Genomic DNA, 21,801 nt, shown 5'->3' on the forward strand with positions numbered 1-21,801 from the left:
ACGGGTATAATGACGTCTATGTTGCCAATCTACTAGAACGTCTTTTTTTTTTAGAATCTTATTGGGCTAACACATATCTCAACAAGAATACTTCGGCTTGCCGAAGTTTTTATACCCATGCACCTATTGCAAAAATTAAATATGCGTAGATGTTTGAAAATATTGAAGCAATGATTATTTTCATCTCAATTTTTCTAGTGTTCCTATGGCAGCTATATGATATCGTGTCCCGATTTGAAACAAATTAAAAGCGTAAGTCTGAATGACCAAATTATTACTATATCCAAAAGAATTTTTAAAATAATTCATAAATAAAGAAGTTAAACTTTTATTTATATTTTTTTTAGTGCTCCGATAATTGTCATAGGTGCAATAAGATGAAGTCGTTTAATTTTAATGAAAACAAACCGTAATTCTGAAGTATCTACAGTTACTATATCTCGCAGAACTAAAAAAATAAATAAAAAATAGTAGATAGCTGTAAAACTGATAGAGGCTTAGAGGTTTTAAATGCGAAGAAACGAATATTTTTACCATTTTTTTTGCGGCGACATCTAACATTTTTTTATTTAATTTAATAACATATTATTATAGAACATATTATTATATTATTGTAAAGAACGTAAGATAACATTTTCAAATAAAAATTAGGAAAAACAAGCCGGTGACCTTGAGTTTTGGAGACGACTTGAAAATAGTTGGTTTGCGGTGAACTTCATAGCTTATGACATTAGTATCAGAACCAAAATATGTATATGCATTTTAAAGGTGTTGAATTTTTTCGAGGTAATCACGAGGAGTATTTTTTTGTTTTTCTATTTTTTTGAGCACTATAATCAACGCGATTTAAGCTAAAAAAATAGTGTGTGACTTGTTTTTAAAAAAAATAAAAAAGGTAATGTTCGAATTAAAAAAAAAAATCGGTTCAGTAGATTTTGAGTTCTGGTGTTCACGAACTTCAAGCAAGAACAATCTGGTAGCACGGCCAGTCGTTTGAAACGCTTATCTTCGATAGTTTTACTCGGGTTGACTCGAAATTTGTTCAGAATACATACAATTTATACTTCGGATCTTCCAAACCCAGCTGCACGCGTTACACGTCCTGGCCACCTGTGCAGGTGACACTGCATTTCTTGCAGTTGGTAGTACCCCATCGTCTGGCTCCCGGCGTGTCTAGACGTTCTTAGATAAATTCGAGAGTTGGGCTTCTCGGTGGAACATTGCCCTGAACGTCGAAAAAACGCAGCACGCCAAATTTTCTCTCCGCCCTGGCCGTTTGCGAAGCCTCTACCTTGATGGAAATAGGCATAAGCAAGAAGACTCCCGACGTTGTATAGGGGAATAACTTGGTGTTGCACAGCCTGTGATTCATGTTTTAAAAGGGTACAAAGGTGCATATGAAAGGCGCTCAGGAGGATACTGGGTGTAAAATGGCACTATTATGTCGAAAATCGTTTGTTGTTTCAGAACACGGGAGTGCCGACGGTTACGGAGACAATTTGTAGCATTTCAAAGCGATACAGAGATCGCTTGTTGGATCACACGAACCGTCTGGCTAGACGTCTTGCTACACCATTGGGTCGACGACGACTCCGCAGACGGCACCCAGCGGACCTGTGGATTATTGGCCGTGGTAGACACGGGCGCCTCTTATAACAACACAAGAATACTGACAAGCTTTTAACTGCCCTGCACTTAATACCCGAATATTTGGGATCCTGAACACTCATAAGCATACACGAAAACAAGGACCACTTTGTATGGCGTGTAAAATAAAATAATTGCCAAACAAAAAACAACATATTGTTGACTCAGAAAAAAAATAAAAAAAAATGAAAAAAAAAGTTTAAAAACCCAACCCTCCCTTAATTCAAACCCGGTAAAAAGATAATAAACAGGTTTAAGGAGCTCCTTCTTTCAATACAAAAACATTGAGATGCATAACCAAAAGAAGAGGAGCACTCGAAAGGGAAGATTAGTAGAAACATAAGTCATTTCACCTTAAGCAGAGCTTAAGATAAACATGATTGTTTTTAAGTTAATCAAATTTAGATTAGGAAATAATGCCTTCAAACCTGAAAACTGTTATTTTAAGTTAGTCGTTGGTGAACAGCAAAAACATAGACTGCTTTGTCAACAATCAAAATACATAAAACACTATTTCCAGAAATAGTTAAAAATTTTGTTCTATCTATTGAACGAATTTTTATATTTAACAGTAAAAAGTACTGATAGTTTTAAACTAATTTTCCTTAAATATGTTGCCTGTCTAAACTGAATTAAACGGATTAGGGCAAGTGTGTATCTTACCTTTTTATTTGCCTTTTTGTTGCTCAGGCAAATCAAATAATAAAAAATAAAAAAGTTAAAAAAAGATATCCCGATCCCGACAAAGGATTCGAACTCGTGGTCAATCGTCTTAGCCGCTAGGCTACCAATAAGCAGCCAATTTAAAGGCTGCTTTTTATTTTTTGGGCTACTCGTTCTTGATCTCAAAGGCGATTTGCCTTTAAACACCTAATGACTGGCATCGTTAACTTCGTCTCTTACCGTACTTTTCCTTTTCCTTTCGTTAGTCAAAGGCTGCTTTTTCTATTATATATTTCTCCGTGGAACTCAAGAGCAATTTCGCCTTTAAAAACTAAATAAATTCTTTCTTAAATAAATAATTATGCAATATTCAACTGGAAATGTTAGCAGCGTGAATCGCGTGTCTTGGGGGCAGCTAAAACCGCTCCGTTCAACTAGCAACTTATATCGCTAACCGCCGAATCCCTGACTAAAACACAACAGTATTTCGTTAGGAACTGATCTTTATTTGGCGCTCATCGCGTCTCTTATACCCTTTTCCACTTATGTACTAGTTACAGTGTTCTTATGTATAACCAATTCTAGGGGTTAATTCTAGGAGTTTATATGTATACTCTTTTTCGGGGCAAGTGTATGTCATAAATGTCATAAATGTGGGAAGGGGAACATACTTCTTAGGTCACAAGTGTAATCTGAAATGATGTTGCACCAGCAACCTAATTATCCATGTTCAAACGTGAACAGCAAATTTTTTCTGGAATCAAGAAATTTTTTTTTGTTGATTCAAATGCTGGCCGAATCAAAGGCGAGGTTTCTTAGTTTTAGGAATTTAATTCTTTGACTGTAAGTGCGATTGACCTTAGATTTTCTGAGCTCAAGAAAAATCTTTCGCGGGAGATTCGAGATGGCGAGACACGTATTACCGGCAACCTAGACGAGAAGCTTAAGTTTATGTCAGCTGAATTCAATAAACTTTGTCAGCGAGTTACCCAACTGGAGAACGAGGTGTGAGAGTTGGACATGTTGAAGAAGCGGGCTTAAGAGCTGGAGTCCAAATTGGATGATGACCACCACAATCAGCGTGTACAGGATTTGAAACCAAAATTGGTGGCCTCCTGCAACGCACAGGCCGAGTCCGAAGTAGCCTGTAATTTACGTCCCATTCAATTGGTGATCCAATTGTTATTATACCATTGTATCACGTGAACAAGACCAGACATATGCGTGCGATCAGGGCTTACCGGTGGAAAAATAAAACCCAACTAAACTCAAAGCTCATTGGCCTAGAATCGCTCGCGTTTACATGCATTAACTAACAGCTGACGAAATACGAGATATTCAAACGTGCAATGCATCTCAAAAGGCAAAAGCTCTTATGAGCTGTGTTCTCACAGTGTGGTAAGATATATGTAAAGGAGAAAGAGGATGCGGAACCGATATGTGTGTAGATCTTGGAACAACTAGCTCAAGGAGATGATCACCGACGTTGAAATACATAATACGATAATACATTTCGATCTTACAATATATCTGTTTATCTATTCAAAAAATTGTATTTGAATGTTAGAAAAATTAATACCAAGGATTAGAATCGGTCGCTTTAATAGTTTTTATGTGTGTACTCAACGTTTGCAGTTAATTATAAAATACGTGCACAGTACGTGCCATTAATTTCAATATGGAATATTATATAGATTTAAATCGGTCAAATAATATGCGCTATTGCAAATACTTGCAAAGCAGAAAAATTCTCTAAAAATTTTCCATATTCGTAAAATTTAAGAATTTAAATATCTAGTTGTCAAATCGGGCGTATAATATGTATATCTGAAACCTGGTTTGTCCCGGATTTGTGTGATGTGCTTGTAGAAACTGATGGTTATTTGTTTAGCTCTGATTGTGATAGTCATGGGGGAGGGGTTGGAGTATATGTAAGCAGAAGACTTAAATCCAAGTTAGTTTGTAAACATGCAATCGGTAATGCAGTAGAACTTATATTTGTAAAAATCCAATATATTTGTAATGCTACTAAGCTGCTGATGGCGTGCTTATATCGACCCAATTGTCGCGCAAATTATGGTAATCCCGAAATTTCTCTAACGTATGAAGAAGTTATTGTAATTTAAAACTGACCTTACTCGAGAGTCCTCCCTTACAGAAAACATGAATACGCTTGGAATGAGCGTGGTTATTTATCTTTACCCCACACATTTTACCAAAACTCGATGTCCTCTATTAGATTATGTCCTCACGATGACCATACAATAGTTATTGGGGATTGTAAACAAATAAACTAAGACCTTTGAAGTATAACATTTGATCAATGCAATTGGGACAACATATAAGTCCTTTCAGCAGCTGATGAACAAGTAAACCAACTCCAAGACATTATTCGCTTTTTATATAACGCTTGCGTACCAGTCTGTTCAGAAGAACCCAAACAATCATAGAGTATAAGATTTCAAGAGCTCTGGGAATGTCATGTTGATCGATCTAGAGCCATATTTTACAATCTGTTACACTAAAAAAAGACAAGGTTACAGCTCTAAGCACTTGTAATCTGTAAGTGCAGTCCACTTGAGCTACCAAATATAACCTATTAAGATGTGCCTCACACACTGCACCAAGGGCTCCCGTGCGGGAGCCAAAAGATAGCTCTCCCGCTCAGACATGCAGATGCGGTCTATGCGGAGGCCAAAGATAAGACTAGAATAAGAATCTTTGAAACAATATTTGAAACTATAAAACAGTTTAAATTCAGATCTCAAAGTAGAAGATTGATTCATTTAGTTGGCATCCCTAACATTTTGGGCCTTTGACGACTCTGCCGTTTTCCCCCACCAGTGCTAAGAGACTCAAAGCTGAGGCCAGAGCATTAAGTATTGCAAAGTAAAAACGCTTGCTTAAGGTCGAGTGGTAAAAAACTGAGTATACATTAAAATAAAAACAACTAGATAAAAAAGAATCTTTTCTGTTTCTAAAAATAGCATTAAAAACAAAAAATAATACGAAATTTGTTTGTGAAACTGTGGTCGAGAAATCGATAAGTTTAAAATAAAATAAATTTTTCCATCGAGCAATTATATTTTTCGTGGTGTTTGTGGGGCCAGTCATAAAATTAAATTAAAATCAATAACAGTTCGGATTTGGTCAGCATCACTGTCAACAACAATGTAAACAAAACTAATCTTTTTCAAACTTGCTTTTGTATGTATTTATGCATGTGCTGATAAACAGAGATAGGATTTAGGTCTCATCTGCACACGCTCAGTATGTTCTTCACTTGCTATCAAATTGCATAGACGTCTGTGCAAAATAAACGCTCCTTAATTCGAACAAATTCTAATGTTTTTCTTTTTTGTTTTAACAGCGATCTGACACCGCATAGTTTTCGTTAAATAATTGCTAAAAAGGTGGCATAAATTAATGCCTGCCTCAGAACATTGGTGACCCCGACGTATTCGTGAACTTGTGTAAAAAGTTAAGCAATTATCTAATATCATTTTATTAATTCTTAGCGCCTTTCGACACGCGTTGGTGTTACACCACACACACACTTATACATACACACACAAGTTTTTTGGGAACCGCAATACCCGGTATTCGCAAATGCATTTGTACAGTTAGAATTGGCTGCTATGCAGATCAAAGCTTTTACCAAACAGCTTTAATTATACTTATACTCTACATATAATTTTAATAAAGTCTAAAATGCCAGAAATAATACGATATCATCTGAGCTCGCGCAAAGGCTAAAGACAACGAAGATTTTTATCGGGCATAGGAAAAATCCGTGGCACGCCAGCTTGCAGCAGTTAGGCCAACTTTGTCGATAGCGAGTTGCAGGTTCGGCTAGTTTTAGTCGAGCGAATGCAAACTGACTTCGATGGCGCTCAACTTAACCTCGAAAAGGCTCGTGATTTAGGAGCTGGAATCCTATGCGCGTATCAACTTTATGGCAGCCTATTGTTAAGCCAAGGTAAAAATTTGCAGCCATCTCAATAGTGATAGGCTCAAAACACTGGCAAATTCAACTTGGCTACTAAGGCATCTACGCAGTAGATTTCTGAAGGCATTCTAAGTCATACATTCGCTTCAAAGCTGGGGAGATGGAAAAAAGGGTTTCCCGCCAAGGAGTTGCCAAAATGGGTTAAATTTTCAACTTTCTTGGGTCTTAGATGCCGCACTTTGAATGTGCTATGGTAAGCCAAACACATGGCAAGCTGGTGAAAAACCAGCAAATTTAATCGTAGTACCCTTATTGCTTCATCATCAACATTACCAACCTTTATCTTATGCGAATCCAAGGAACATTCCATCTCAAAGCTCGCCACTGCCATAGACTACGTCAAAAGTCGTTATGCCGTACTCGTGCTATGTCGGGCACTACTCGATTGGGCCTCTCAAATTAACTTCGTAAGATCAACTTCAAAATCCATCGCTCAGCAATTTTTATATCCGAAATTGGTGAATCCTCACTAACATCGGAAACGTCTGTCTATATTTTCGCACAATCCAGCAACGCAAAGCGCAACGCTCTCAGCTGCTGTTACCGACTCAATCTCCGATTATGACCCACATTTCGACCTTAATGCATAAAAATGGAAAATATCTTAATAGTCGCATTGGCTTGCTAATTGGTGCAAGTATATTCTTTAATCTGATTTTTATGGGACAAATTCAGTTAGGAAACAACCAACCCACTCTGCAGAAAACAGAGCTTAGCTGGATCGTCTCAGGGTGTTTACCAATAGGAACGTTTACGCGCTAATCCCTAGTTTTCATCATACAGGACCGCAGCTCTCATTCAAAGTCCGTGTCCATTTCTGATATACTTAAGAGATTTTGAGAAGTCAATAGTTGCGGCGATTCCACAATAACCATGTCATAGAAAGAAGCTATCTGCGTGCAGCTATTTCCGCTGGATTATAGTCGGCTTGAATCTGGCCAATATTCGCTGCTGCTACCTGCTAAAGCAAGTTTCGATGATCTGGGTTATTCTTACGATCGTGCACTTCGTCGCTTGAGGCTCTGGAAGCCAAATTAGACAGAAATTTAGTTTTGAAGTCTCAATACAGCGCCTTCGTAAAGGAGTACCTCGATCTTGGCCACATGTCTCTAGCATCTAATACCGCTTCAGTTCATCAGTATTATTTGTCTCACCACTGCGTACAAAAATTGGAAGGCACAACTACTAGGCTGCGAGTTGTTTAATGTTTAATGTTGTTTAATGGCTCAGCGAAGTCCACTTCAGGGGATTCTTTGAATGATTTGTTGTACACAGTTTCCTCTGTTCAACCAAATCTTCACTACCTTGCTTCGATTTCGGTTTTTCAAGGTTGCCCTGTACGGGGACATCGTTAAAATGTACCGTTGCGTTCCAGTTACGCATCCCCACCAGTTTTTTCGATGCATTTTGTGGCGACACAGTAGCCTGCCGCCTTTTTGGCAATTCGTGATAATGAAGAAACAGAATTTCCAATAGCAGCCAAGATCATACGCACAATCTTTTACGTCGATGATTTCATTTCTGGTGGAGACACTATTGAGGAGGTTGTTGAAATTTGTCAACAAGTCAAGAAATTACTGGACAGGAGACATTACCCAATTCGCAAATGGTGTTCCAACGAGCATGCAGCTCTGAAAGGAGTCAGATCGAGAAAAGACTTCCAAGTTTCACCACGGAACTGATGTCACAAAAGCCTTACGTTTGGCTTGGCATACCCTGTCGGATAACTTGCTATTCAGCTTCTCAAGTGGATGGACTGATAAGACCGCGACCAAGCGCAGAATTCTGTCGGCGATCGTAAGGATCGAAGATCCTCTTAGATTGATAGCCCCAATCATCAAAAAGCTAAAGATTTTTATGCAGACCCTATAAAAGGATAAGCTTGGCTGGGATGAGTCCATGCTACAATCCTTGCACTCCTCTTGGTTGGAACTCGTGTCACAGATCGCAACCGGTTTCCACGGTTTGTTTTACAGCAAAGCTAATCCTGCGAGATACATGCATTTTGTGATGCAAGCATACTCCTTGTCAAGGAGTAGTCTCGTCGAATCTACTTTGCTCGAAGTCAAGAGTTGCGTCCTTAATTAAACACAATGACGATTCCCAAGCTAGAGTTATCCGCAGCCTTATTACGTGGGGCAGCTGATAAGAGACCAGCGGCAAACGGGACAACCAGCATGAGCAGCAGTGTTAATGACCCAGGACCAGCGGGGACACGACTTGTGGGAAGCGTCCGGTTGGCACTGTGCCCAAAATACGCGGAGGAGAAGAAGCCAAGAGCAGAGGCCAGTGGGATAAAGACCAGCGAACTCCTCGAAGCAAGGGACTTCGCCAACCGTCTTGTGGTGACCATGTACACGTGTTTACATATCTTTTCCCCGATCTCGACGCGGTGTCAGGTTAGGGTTTGCGATGCAACTTTGTAATTAAAGAAAACACTAGCGTTGATTGTTAATAGTTAACTGGAAGCCTGTCTTTATATACATTTTGGAGATCGGTAATATTTCGACCAAATGAAGAAGAGACCAAGCCAGTGAGCATGCGAACGCTCGCCAACAATTTATGACGGCTCGTCCAAAACTAGTCGCACGGTATCAGTTTCGGCTAGCCTTTCGACGATTGTCGGAAGGAATTCGCCTGCCACGGGGAGTGGCACAAATCTAAGTACGATTTAATCCTGGTAGGCGGCGAGCCAGTGCTCAAAGTTGTACCAAAATCTCACAAAGTAGGTACCTTCTAACATGTACCTAGATAAGCATGAAAGCTACAAGGGTACCTAAAAGTAAAACTGCACCTTCAAATTGCTAATCATTTCCCAAATCGAAAACTACCATCTATCGTCGCTATTCGTCAAAGCCATGTCCCAGAAACTTTATAAATTTTCTGTAAGGTGAACCTGGCTAAACTGAGTCGACTCCAGCTTTAAGACTTCCTTACACAACAAATATTAAAAGCTACCCAGCGCTCGGTATCGTCAGTTCTGAAGCCCACAAACACACACTATTTAGCCCGCAATCAAAAAGGAAAACAAACGCAGGCAAACAAAAGATAACGACTAAAATCACTGGGCCAAACAATGGGCTGACTAAAAGTAGATTTTTAATTTTAAGTAACCTAAACGAGAACAGTGATACCGCTCAAACACCTAAGCACAAGCGACAAAGGCCTACACTTATTTATGTACGTCACTGCTTCGCAATAAACGAAGGCTTCGGCGAGAGTGGCAAGCCCATAGAACACCTCCGTCGAAGGAGCGCTTAAAAACGCAAAGCCCTAGAAGTCGAGATAAATCGAGCTCAAGTGTCCTATATGGAGCAACTCACTCCTAAATCAGGCATATATGTTAACACTGTTAAGGAGTAATCATAAGTCGATACAGATCTTGAGTGATTATTGGATCACCCTAGTGTTTAGTTGCAAAATCAGCATAAGCGTCTTTAGGGGCCGTGCCTAGTTCTTGGCGGTGCACGGTATGGTGAGTTATGTTGATTTTGCTTGGGTCAGCACTTTGCTGCACGAGCGGTCGGCTTGCCGACCGCGCATAGCTTACGTAAAGTCATATAAGTTTTTAGTTTTAATTTTGACATTCAATAAAGAGCATTGGCTTGAATATAAAACTCGGCAGTGGCCGTCAACATTTACTCTATTAATTGAAATTGGTTATCGAGCCTTAAGGGCCGTTAGCAACGGAGTCAGTTACTCCCAACGTAGTCTTCATAAGAAGAGAGAAGAGAGCCAGTGGCAACCGCCCGGCTCATCCATAAGAGCAGCCAACCACGGTGGCAATTACGTCACCACCCCTTCTCCCGGACCAGCCACAGTGGCAATTGGATCGCAACTCCTCACCCTCACGGACAGCGGCGAGGGACAGCGCGTGGCTGCACAACTAAAACATAATTGACACCCAACTTTAAATACCGAAACCGCGACACAAAAATATGTAAGTGATCAAAATTAATACAGTCGAACTTCAAATACACATACAGGGAAAAATAAATAAAAATCCCTACAAATTACTTACCCAAAATTAAAAAATATACAGTTTGAATAAAGCAATTGCAAAGGTGACTTAAAAATAAAGTGAATTAATATCGGCCGTCCCTAAATAAAATTTTCTATCGGACGCCAAGCACCCAGTTATTAATATAAAATTATAATATACAAAATTAATTATGTCGAATTAAAACATTTGGCCTCCCAATAACGTGTGTTTAGTGTCAACAAATTAGTCGCCTTATGAGTTTTCCAGGCCCATATAGGGAAACTAAACGCGAACTTGACAGTGACAGTGAAGAAGAATTAATCCGAGATACCCGTAGATATCAACCAGCACGGGCACATCAAGAAAGTAACTCGGAAACCATGAACGCGACACAAATAGAGGCGTTAATTCAGGCCGCATTAACTAGCCAAGAACAGAGGCTAAGATCCGAATTCGCGGGTCAGATCAACGCCGTTAACCAACAACTTCAGAGTTTTCGTATAGAAGCGCCAGAGGTAGAATCTTACCAGAGGGTAAACGTAATACCGGGAGCACCACAGTGCGATATACCATTACATATAGTGAAGTCGATTCCAGATTTTACTGGCATACAAGATGAGTACGTGGCATGGAGGCAATTCGCCACCGATGCCTACGAATTATTCGAGGCTTATGAGGGCAGTTCCGCGCATTACCAAGCCGTTACTATTATTAGAAACAAAATTAAGGGACCAGCGCGCGCGCTGCTAGTTTCCTATAATACAGTGCTTAATTTTAAAGCCATACTAGCTAGATTAGACTGCTCCTACGCAGATAAAACATCTTTGCGCCAATTACGGCAGGGACTTGAGTCGGTCCGTCAGATCGACCAAACACTTATGCAGAACTACGATGAGGTCGAACAAAAATTGACCCTCGTTACAAACAAAATTGTCATGACACATGACGACGAAAGGGCTTCATTACTCAATACAGAAGCTAGGGCTGACGCCGTACAGGTATTCATTTCCGGTCTAACAAAATCACTAAGGGCTGTTGTATTTTCAGCACAGCCAAAAGACCTGCCAGCAGCACTGGCATTAGCTAGAGAGGCAGAGGCCAGTATCGAACGAAGTATGTTCGCGGCCACATATGCCAAAGTAGCTGAGCAAAGAAATCAAAATACTGATTTTCACAAGGGCCAGCACCGAGCGCCCGAGAAACAAGGAAAAATCTTGGTACCGACCGCGGACCAGAAAAAAATCCACATTTTTTTAAAAAGCCAAACAAGTATCAGAACAACTGGGTAGATCAGGGTAAGCAAAATCAATCCCCGGAACCTATGGACATTGATCCATCATCTTCTAAAGTCCGACATCCTACGGGTTTTAAACAGGGAAACAACACTCAATACCAAAATTTGCAGAACCCAAAAAGACCAAACTCTTCGGAGAGAATGACTGGCCAAAGGCGCCAGCGGGTTAACAACGTTGAGCAAACTGCAAACGCGGAAGGAACTCAAGATTATGAAAACGCGGCCACAGCCGCACTAAATGCAATTGACGATGACAGTGACTCATTGAACGATAACGACCTCGTCAATTTTTTAGAGGAATTGGCGGGGAAAACTATAAGAATCCTAATAGACACTGGCGCGGCAAAGAGCTATGTAAAGCCTTTAAAGGAGCTGAAGAACATAATGCCTGTCGACTCCCCTTTCACTGTGAGTTCCATTCATGCCTCCAGTAATATTAAAGAAAAATGCTTTATGCGCATATTCGGCCTAAAGGCTCAATTTTTTTACTCGATACTATCAACACTTTTGATGCCATAATAGGTTTCGACTTGCTAACGCAGGCGGGAGCGGCATTATATTTACATAACAGTGTAATCAGGTATGGAAACATATCTGAGAAACTCAAATACCACGAATGCGATAACGTGAACTTCACAAATATCGATGACTTAGTAGTCCAAATTCAGTGAAAGCAGCATTTAAAAAAATGATCCTTAAGAGGAAACAAGTGTTTTCGCACTCTAACGAGGCGCTTTTTTTTAACACCTCGATCATCGCCACAATTCGTACAGAAACTAGCGAACCCGTATATTCCAAACTATATCCCTACCCCAGTGGGAGCAGCAGATTTCGTTAACACAGAAATCAAACAGCTGTTAAAGGATGGCATTATCCGGCCTTCTAGGTCGCCATTTAACAGCCCAACATGGGTTGTAGACAAAAAGGGACTTGATGCAGATGGCAACAAGAAAAAACGGCTGGTGATCGATTTCAGGAAACTGAATGAACGAACCATCGCCGACCGTTACCCTATGCCAAGTATTCCTATGATTCTAGCGAGCCTAGGAAAGGCAAAATTTTTTACTACCCTAGACTTAAAATCGGGGTACCACCAGATTTATCTGGCTGAAAAAGACCGTGAAAAAACTGCTTTCTCCATAAACGGAGGAAAGTATGAATTTTGCCGTTTACCCTTTGGACTGAAAAATGCGGGAAGCATCTTTCAAAGGGCGATCGATGACGTACTACGTGAACAGATCGGAAAAATTTGTTACGTCTATGTAGACGATGTGATAATTTTCTCCGAAAACGCTGCCGACCACGTTATACACATTGACACAGTCCTTAAATGCCTGTGCGAAGCCAACATGAGAGTGGCACCGGAAAAAACCAAATTCTTCAAAGAAAGTGTGGAATTTTTAGGTTTCATTGTTACATCAAACGGAGCCAAAACGGACCCGGAAAAGGTAAAAATCATTCAGGAATACACCGAACCAAAAAATTTGTTCAGAATCAGGTCTTTTCTAGGGTTGGCCAGCTACTACAGAAGTTTTGTCAAGGACTTTGCTACCATAGCCAGACCACTTACCTCCATACTTAAGGGAGAGAATGGCACGGTTAATAAACACATGTCAAAAAAGGTGGCTATCGATTTCGATGAGTCCCAACGCAGAGCGTTCGAGCGCCTGCGAGACATTTTGTCATCAGAAGATGTGATATTAAAATATCCAGATTTCAAACTTCCTTTCGATTTGACCACCGATGCCTCAGCAAGCGGTATCGGTGCGGTACTGTCCCAAAAAGGCAGGCCAATCACAATGATATCTCGTACGTTGAAAGACTGTGAGCTCAAATACGCAACCAACGAAAGATAATTATTGGCAATTGTTTGGGCTATAGGAAAACTACAAAACTACCTATACGGCGCAAAAGAGATCAGTATTTTTACGGACCATCAACCTCATACTTTTGCTGTATCCGAGCGAAATACAAATGCCAAAATTAAACGATGGAAGGCATTCATCGAAGAACATAACTCCAAGGTATTCTACAAACCCGGAAAAAAAAAATTTTGTGGCCGACGCTTTGTCGCGACAAAACATAAACGCTATACAAAACGATCCCCAATCTGACGTAGCCACTATTCATAGTGAACTTTCCTTAACCTACACGGTCGAATCCACCGATAAACCCCTGAACTGCTACAGGAATCAAATAATCCTGGAGGAAGCAGAGCAGCCTTTACGTCGACACTTCATAGTTTTCGGGACCAAAAACCGACACATAATCCAATTCAATAACAGGGACTCGCTGTTCGGATTGGTCAATGAGGTAGTAAACGTAGACGTTGTTAACGCCATTTACTGCGACCTATCCGCACTAGCATGCATCCAACAGAAAGGTGACCGAATTCCCAGCAACCAAATTTTGGCATTGCAAAAAATTCGTGAATGACATCACGGATGCAAATGAACAAAAAGAAATAATTATCTGCGAACACAACCGCGCTCACAGGGCAGCCCAGGAAAATGTTAAACAAGTCATTCAGGATTACTACTTTCCAAATATGTCCAAACTCGCCAAAGAAGTGGTTGTAAACTGCAAAACATGCACCAAGGGAAGGTACAACAGACACCCCAAGAAGCAAGAGCTGGGTATCACACCAACCCCCTCATATGCTGGCGAAATGCTGCATAGACATATACTCTACGGATAAGAGATTTTTTTTAACCTGCGTAGATAAATTTTCAAAGTTTGCTGTAGTACAGCCATTACTTTCTAGGGCCATAGTCGATGTGCGCAGCCCCATATTACAACTTATAAATTTTTTCCCAAACATTAAAACAATATATTGTGACAATGAGGCATCTTTCAACTCGGAGACTATAACCTCATTATTAAAAAATCAATATAACATTGACATTGTTAATGCACCCCCTCTACTGAGCAGCTCAAACGGACAAGTGGAGCGATTCCACAGTACCCTAACTGAGATATCTAGGTGCATGAAAATCGACCAAAAGGTTGACGATACCGTTGAGCTTATTATGAGAGCCACAGTAGAATATAACAAGACAATACATTCAGTGACAAGACTACCACCTAAGCAGGCCTTGCACTCAGCTAATGCCGAACAGAAATTGGCAATAATAATATTGAAAAGGCACAACAGGCCAATCTAGATGGGTGCAACCCTACTAGGCAAAACAGAAGTTTTGAGGTAGGAGAAAAAGTATACCTCAAAAATAACAAGAGGTTAGGAAATAAACTTACTGCACTGTACACAGAAGAGCGAGAAGACATGGGAACGTCTGTCCTCATTAGAGGGAGGGTGGTCCACAAGGACAACCTTAGATAAAATACCCCTCAACTCTTTTTACCTTTTTTTACCTTATTTTCATATACACTACACCTTAGCGTACTTACTCCAGTTTATACACAGTAGATTTAACCTTTCGCTTGCTTACAGGATCGCGGGAATTTTATTGATAACGTTAACTGTAGTTAACGCTAGAGTAACGGGTTATTCGCATGCGTAGTATATCCCAATTACGGACGGAATTGCATTGGTATGGGAACAGAGAAACTTGCTTCGACACTCAAGTAATTTGTCCGAATTTTCAATTATAGTATAGATATAGATGACGGAGTAATAATAATCAACGAATGCCCAGCTAAAGTCAGCACTGATGACGGCCCTGAAATAGCCACCAACGGCTCACACCTCATTACGTTCGAGCGATTGGCTTTCATCAATGGCACCAAATACTCAAACCAACGTGAAGCCATAAGAAAAACTCTGGGCATGGTGGCATCCCCGTTACTCAATATCATCGGCCACGATCCCACACTAAGCATGCCACTTCTCCAAAGAATTAACAACCCAAACTTGGAGGTTATCCAAGGGCTTAAGGAGGAAGTAAAATCGGCTGGAACTATCGACAACTGGTTCGCGGTCGGCTTGGGAGCCAGTCTTCTCATCAGCTGCTCCTTCCTACTCATCATGATGCTGAGGAGGAGACGAGACGCACGGGAGAACCAACAAGTCGTTGACAAATTCCAGATGACCGAGGACGGTCATTATATGACGTAAAGTTATATAAGTTTTTAGTTTTAATTTTGACATTCAATAAAGAGCATTGGCTTGAATATAAAAGTGGCAGTGGCCGTCAACATTTACTCTATTAATTGAAATTGGTTATCGAGCCTTAAGGGCCGTTAGCAACGGAGTCAGTTACTCCCAACGTAGTCTTCATAAGAAGAGAGAAGAGAGCCAGTGGCAACCGCCCGGCTCATCCATAAGAGCAGCCAACCACGGTGGCAATTACGTCACCACCCCTTCTCCCGGACCAGCCACAGTGGCAATTGGATCGCAACTCCTCACCCTCACGGACAGCGGCGAGGGACAGCGCGTGGCTGCACAACTAAAACATAATTTATATATATATGAATCAACTTTACATACATAGAAAAGAGATTGGGCACGCAGACAAGAGAGGGAAAAAACATCTGCCGTCCATCTATAAACTTCTTCAAACCACTTCCAGCAACAAATAGCTTTGTGCTTACAATAATATACAATCCTGAAACTACTCTCCCTTTCATATTCCAATCAGAAGAAGAAACAAGAGTCATAAAGTCTCAAGAGACTGAATATCATATAATTGAAGCTGAAATACACCAAGGTAGAGTGTTTGGACTGACACTGTAGATCATTTACAGAGCAGATCTACCGACAACGACATTTGTTGATGATACTGCCATTCTAAGTCGATCTAAGTGCCCTGGAACAGCAACTCAAAGCTCATCAGTACATCTCGTGCTTTTGGAAATACGGCTAGCCGATTGGTGCAGTCATATACACCAGCAAATGTGCAATCATGTCACTTTTACCCTAAACAGACAATCGAATTTTAATTGAAGTTTCTAGTTGTCGGTCGAGAGCGGGAGCCAATAAAGCTTGCGTTCGTCCCGTCATTCGCCCCGTCTCAAGCCACCTTAGCATAAGATAGGTTCTAAGAGAAATTGTTGGAATATTAAACCAGTGATTGAACTCCTTCGAAGCCACTCCTTATCGTCGTTGATCTTTCGCAATTTTCGCTTAAAAAATTCTCTCAACTCTCTGCAAACACAAGTTTCGCGTTTGTTGTTCATACAAAACCGTATCGAATTTTCATGGTGACCCCGACGTGAGTGCAGAAGAGTTCGCGATTTTTTTACCATATTTATTTTGGTGAAAAATTAACATTTACCACACACTAAAACATTCGCGTCGGCTCATCAATAAGTGCTTATTATTCAACGTTGGAATTTTTCTGCTGGCATTTTGTTTCTGCTGCTGTTTATGTATTTGTCGCTGTTTGTGGACCCAAGCCCTTACGTCGTCGCCCCTGGAATTTTCTGGGATTTGCTGAGATTTTCCATGGATTCTGAGAGGGATGTTGGAAAGAGGACGTGTGGTTGAGCTTGCGAGGCATTGGTGGGACTAATGCCCAAGCTTAAAAAAAAATACACACGATTGTGAAGTCGAGAGTAATATTTGTAAAATATTTGTGGTTATCATCCGGATCAAACGGTGAACACCAGCGGGTGGAATGTTCCTAAAAATATTCAGTTGGCAGATCCATTGTTCTTCAAGACCCAAAAAATAGATATGCTTATCGGCGCTGATACATTCTTTGAACTTTTATCTATTGGCCAGATAAAGAAGGGGCCTGAATTCCCCATCTTACAAAAGACAGTTCTCGGCTGGAATAGTGTCAGGCAGATGTGTCTCTGAAATTAAAGTAAAGGCTGAAAAAATGGTACATCTCAGCTGCCAGGAGGAAGCGTTGGAGTCAATCGACACAACCCTGCCTAAATTTAGGTCTGTGTAGGACTTGTCGCCCAAGGCTATAGTCCAAACTCCTAAACAAAAACGCTCTCAACAACACTTTGAGAAAAATACTCAAAGATTGCCGTCCGGTAGATTTTCGGTTCGTTTGCCGTTCAAATCTGACCCGAATACTCTTGGTTCATCATACGAAGCTGCAAAACGTAGATTTTTGTTACTTGAAAGGAAATGGTCAAAGGACCTTTCGCTGCAGAACATGATTCTTGAATTCATGGAGGAATATGTTTCCATGGGCCACATGTCCTCCACCAATGACAAAATTCCGAATACTCCGCACTATTTCATTCCGCACCAATGCGTTCTACGGCTACAACTTACTTCAACTAAGTCGAGAGTTATTTTCGATGCATCGTGTCGTACTTTCAAGCAAGTAGCGTTGAATGACATCTTGATGGTAGGCCCAACTTTCCAAGAGGAGCTTTACTCGACTCTGCTTCGGTTTAGAATGTAAGTTATATGACACATTACTTAGGGGCCCTTGCCCAATTTATAAACAACTTTGAGCCAAGAGTTTTTTTCCATTCTTTAAACAAAGCCTCCAAACGATTCCCACCCAGATCAATTTCACACTCTCCGCTTCAAACGGATTCTGTGAACATCCAAGCCGATATTGTAAACACCAGAGCCCCAAACAGGGAGATCCAAGGCCGCTAAACGTAAACATCGATTTCCGGCAGAATTTCATTTCTGCAAAATTTCAATTTCAAATTTAATTGACAAATTTCATCATCCTATTTTCCGACTCTCTTGGATGACTCTCTTAATCAGATTTTTGAGATAAATCTCTTAAGCCGAGGTTTGATTATTGATTATAGACCAAAGTCGGGCAGTCTGTTTTTAAATCCGAATTGACCGGTTGTCAAATAGAATATCGTGAGCAGCGGTATTGATAACAATTGTGTAAACTAGTGAATAAGAAATTAAAAATAAAAATTTTTTTTTTTTTAAATTCACTAAGTGATTATTTAATTGGCGCTCAACGTGGGGCCGTGCTATTTTAAAAAAATTCCTGAAATAAGTATTAAGGGAATTCGCGCCGCTCAAACCTAACCGATAACATTATAAAAAGTGTTTACATCGTGAAAATAGCTAAAGGAGGAAAACAATAAATTCAATAATCCCCCTTTGTTTGCAACAATCCTTTAATTAATGACCGTAACAAAAAAACACACTGCTCAAAAAAACTATTACTCTCAAAAACAATTATTGAACAAAAATAAAAAAATCAAACGGATAAATAAAAAATTAATTAAAAATCAAATACAAATTCAACAAATAAATGGAAGAGCCGAGAAATAAATTGAAGGAAGAGCTGAGGGCCATTCCTCGCTATACGAAGACCCCAAACAGGATCATCAGGCAAAAAGAAGACATCTCATATCCAAGGAAACTAAGAAGAACAATTAGTGAGCTATTTAATAATAGCTTTATATATATAAGAAGTTACTTCAAAAAATTTTAATAAAAACAAACAAGGTGGAAAAGTTAATCAACGACTCTAAAAAAATTCTAACCATGGGCTTCTAGCAGCCAGACGGTTAATGTAAGCAATTTAATAGCACAAATAGTTAATAATGAATTGAGTCCTTTGATTAAAGACACAATTAAATCACAACATAAAGAAGGTTGAGGAATTCAAGGTGGAAGATATTGATCCAAACGTAAGGTGCGATACTTCTTATGAAATCACTAAATCGGTTCGAGAATTTAAAGGAGAAGAAGATAGTTATGTTAGCTGGAAGAATCGACAGAAATAGCAATGGGGAAGTGAAAAATACTTTTCGGCACTATCTATTCTTCGAAATATAATTACGGGCATTGCCAATGATGCTTTAACTCATAACGGAACTGTATTGAATTTTGACGCCATAATGGCATGACTAGATTTTGTTTTTAGTGACAAGCGACCTATCTCAGATATAATATTTTCAATGATCCACCCGATCTACCGAACGCAATGATAACAGTGCAAGAACTTATAGCAACAATTTGAGGGCCCAATTCGCGAACAATTTTTTATCAACACAACGCAAGACTAATGAGTCAAACTTATATGGGAAACAAAACTCAAATAATAAACCAAAACAATATAACAATAATAATAATAATCAAATAAATACCAATAACTTAAGGTTTAATCAAGCAAATAATCAAAACAAAAATAATTATAACAATTTCAATCAAAATATAAACAAAACCTGGAATCAGAGAAGATTTAATAATAACCAACAAAATCAGTGGAACTCTTTTAGACCACAAAAAAGTAAGCCAGAGCCAATGGATGTTGATAAATCAATTCAGAGGCCAAATAGACCCCAGAACAGTAATAATCAAGGATATAATAATTATCAAAATAACAACTACAATCAAAATAAATAGAATCAAACTAAAATAATTGAATTGAAACACAAAACACACAACAGGAACAACCTCAAAATAAAAGAGTACAAAAAGGAACTGTTAACCAACCTGCCAACAAGACTATGAGGTTGAACATTGAAACATTGAAGAGGACCATTTTTAGGGCAAACTCAGGAGTAGGCCTACCCTATATAATAAGACATAATAATAAAATAAATAAAAAATTAAAGATATTAATTGATATAGGGGCAACTTCTTGTTATATTAGAACAAGAATTTATAAAAACAAAAATGAACTACCAATATATAAAATAGTATCCACAGTGAATGGATATTTAATAATTAAGTTTTATCATATGATAACTATTTTCGATACGTGGTATACTTTTTACGAAATAGATGGGCTAGACTCAGATTTGCTTGTTGGCTACAACCTATTAAAAAAAAATCGGAGCTGTAATTGATACAGCAAAAAGGGGGAATAAAGTAAAGGGTTTTTCAATAGGAGCGCTTCAACTTTTTTTTGAATAAAACACAAACGGTTTGACTTTTCAACTAACTTTTTTTTACTATCGAATTTGAACATATACATTTAATTATGAAACTCGATTTCTTTCGCATGACGACCGCGTGCACGTTTTACGAAGTCCAATCGTTGAACCCAATTTTCAACCACTTTTTTGCATAAATCGGTCTAAATTCCAGCAATTTCGCGTTTAATATTGGCTATGAGCTCTTGCAACGTCGCCGGCTTATTGGCATAGATCAATGACTTCACGTAACCCCAAAGAAAATAGTCTAGAGGTGTCAAATCGCACGAGCGCGGCGGCCACTCGACCGGTCCATTTCGCGAAATAACACGCTCTTTGACAGAACAAAAACACCATTCTTCCGTTAAAAGAATTCATAATAAAAAAATACTTTGATCAAAAGCCCCAAATCAGATCCGAATCTAAAGAGGGAAATCAAAGTATGTTTGGGAAACATAAATCCTGAACACGCCGTCGTTGAATTATCCGACAAAAATAAAAGTTTGGGATATAAAAATCCTGAACGCGCCGTCGTCGAAATATCCGACAAAAATAAAAGTTTGGGATACAAAAATCCTGTACGCGCCGTCGTAGAAGTATCCGACAACCAAAAAATTATCAATATACAGAATTCATCCTCATATCAAAGAAAAGATTTGGAGGACAAAATATTAAATATTATTAATAAACAACTTTCAAAAATAAATATGCAGATTCTTTTTAGGACTGACATACGCGGTGAAATAAATACCGAAAATGATAGTGCTATTTATAGTAAGCAATACCCTTACGCTCTATCAGCTTCAGATTTTGTAAATTCTGAAATCGCCAGAATGCTTAAAGAAGAAATTATAAGGCCAAGCAGAAGCCCTTTAATTCCCCGGTATTAGTCGTACCAAAAAAGGGTTTTAACGAAGATGGAACTCCAAAACTTAGACTAGTAATAGATTATAAGAAACTTATCGAAAACACCATACCGGATAGATATGCAATGCAGGATCATTCCGTAATTTTGTCAAACCTCGGGAAGGCTAAATACTTTTCCACAATTGATTTGGAATCAGGATTCCACCAAATTCTCATGAATGAAACAGACATTCAAAAGACTTCATTCTCAATAAATAATGGAAAATATGAATTCCTGAGAATGCCATTTGGATTAAAAAACGCCCTTAGAATATTCAAAAGAGCGATGGATGATATTTTGAGAGAACAAGTTGGAAAAACGTGTCATGTCTATATGGATGACATTATTATTTTCTCCATTGTTTGAACAGCATTATACAGATTTAATTGTTATAATTAAAATTTTGCTGAACGCAAATATGAAAATTTCGATTGAAAAATCAAAGTTCTTCAAATTGGAAACAAACTTTGTCGGTTACGTTGTTTCTCACAATGTGATCAAAACCGATCGTAAAATATCCAATCCCTAAAAAA

The 21,801-nt window shown here is 39.2% G+C and overlaps 1 protein-coding gene across 8 annotated transcripts in view; it reads right to left on the minus strand.

The window, feature by feature from the left end:
- LOC128263947 (acetylcholine receptor subunit alpha-like) overlaps positions 1 to 21,801 on the minus strand; it is a 609,051-nt gene that overhangs the window by 146,888 nt on the left and 440,362 nt on the right. The gene's annotated exons all lie outside the window — the stretch shown is intronic.

The sequence above is a fragment of the Drosophila gunungcola genome, unplaced genomic scaffold (genome assembly GCF_025200985.1).
Source record: "Drosophila gunungcola strain Sukarami unplaced genomic scaffold, Dgunungcola_SK_2 000029F, whole genome shotgun sequence".
Lineage (NCBI taxonomy): Eukaryota > Metazoa > Arthropoda > Insecta > Diptera > Drosophilidae > Drosophila > Drosophila gunungcola.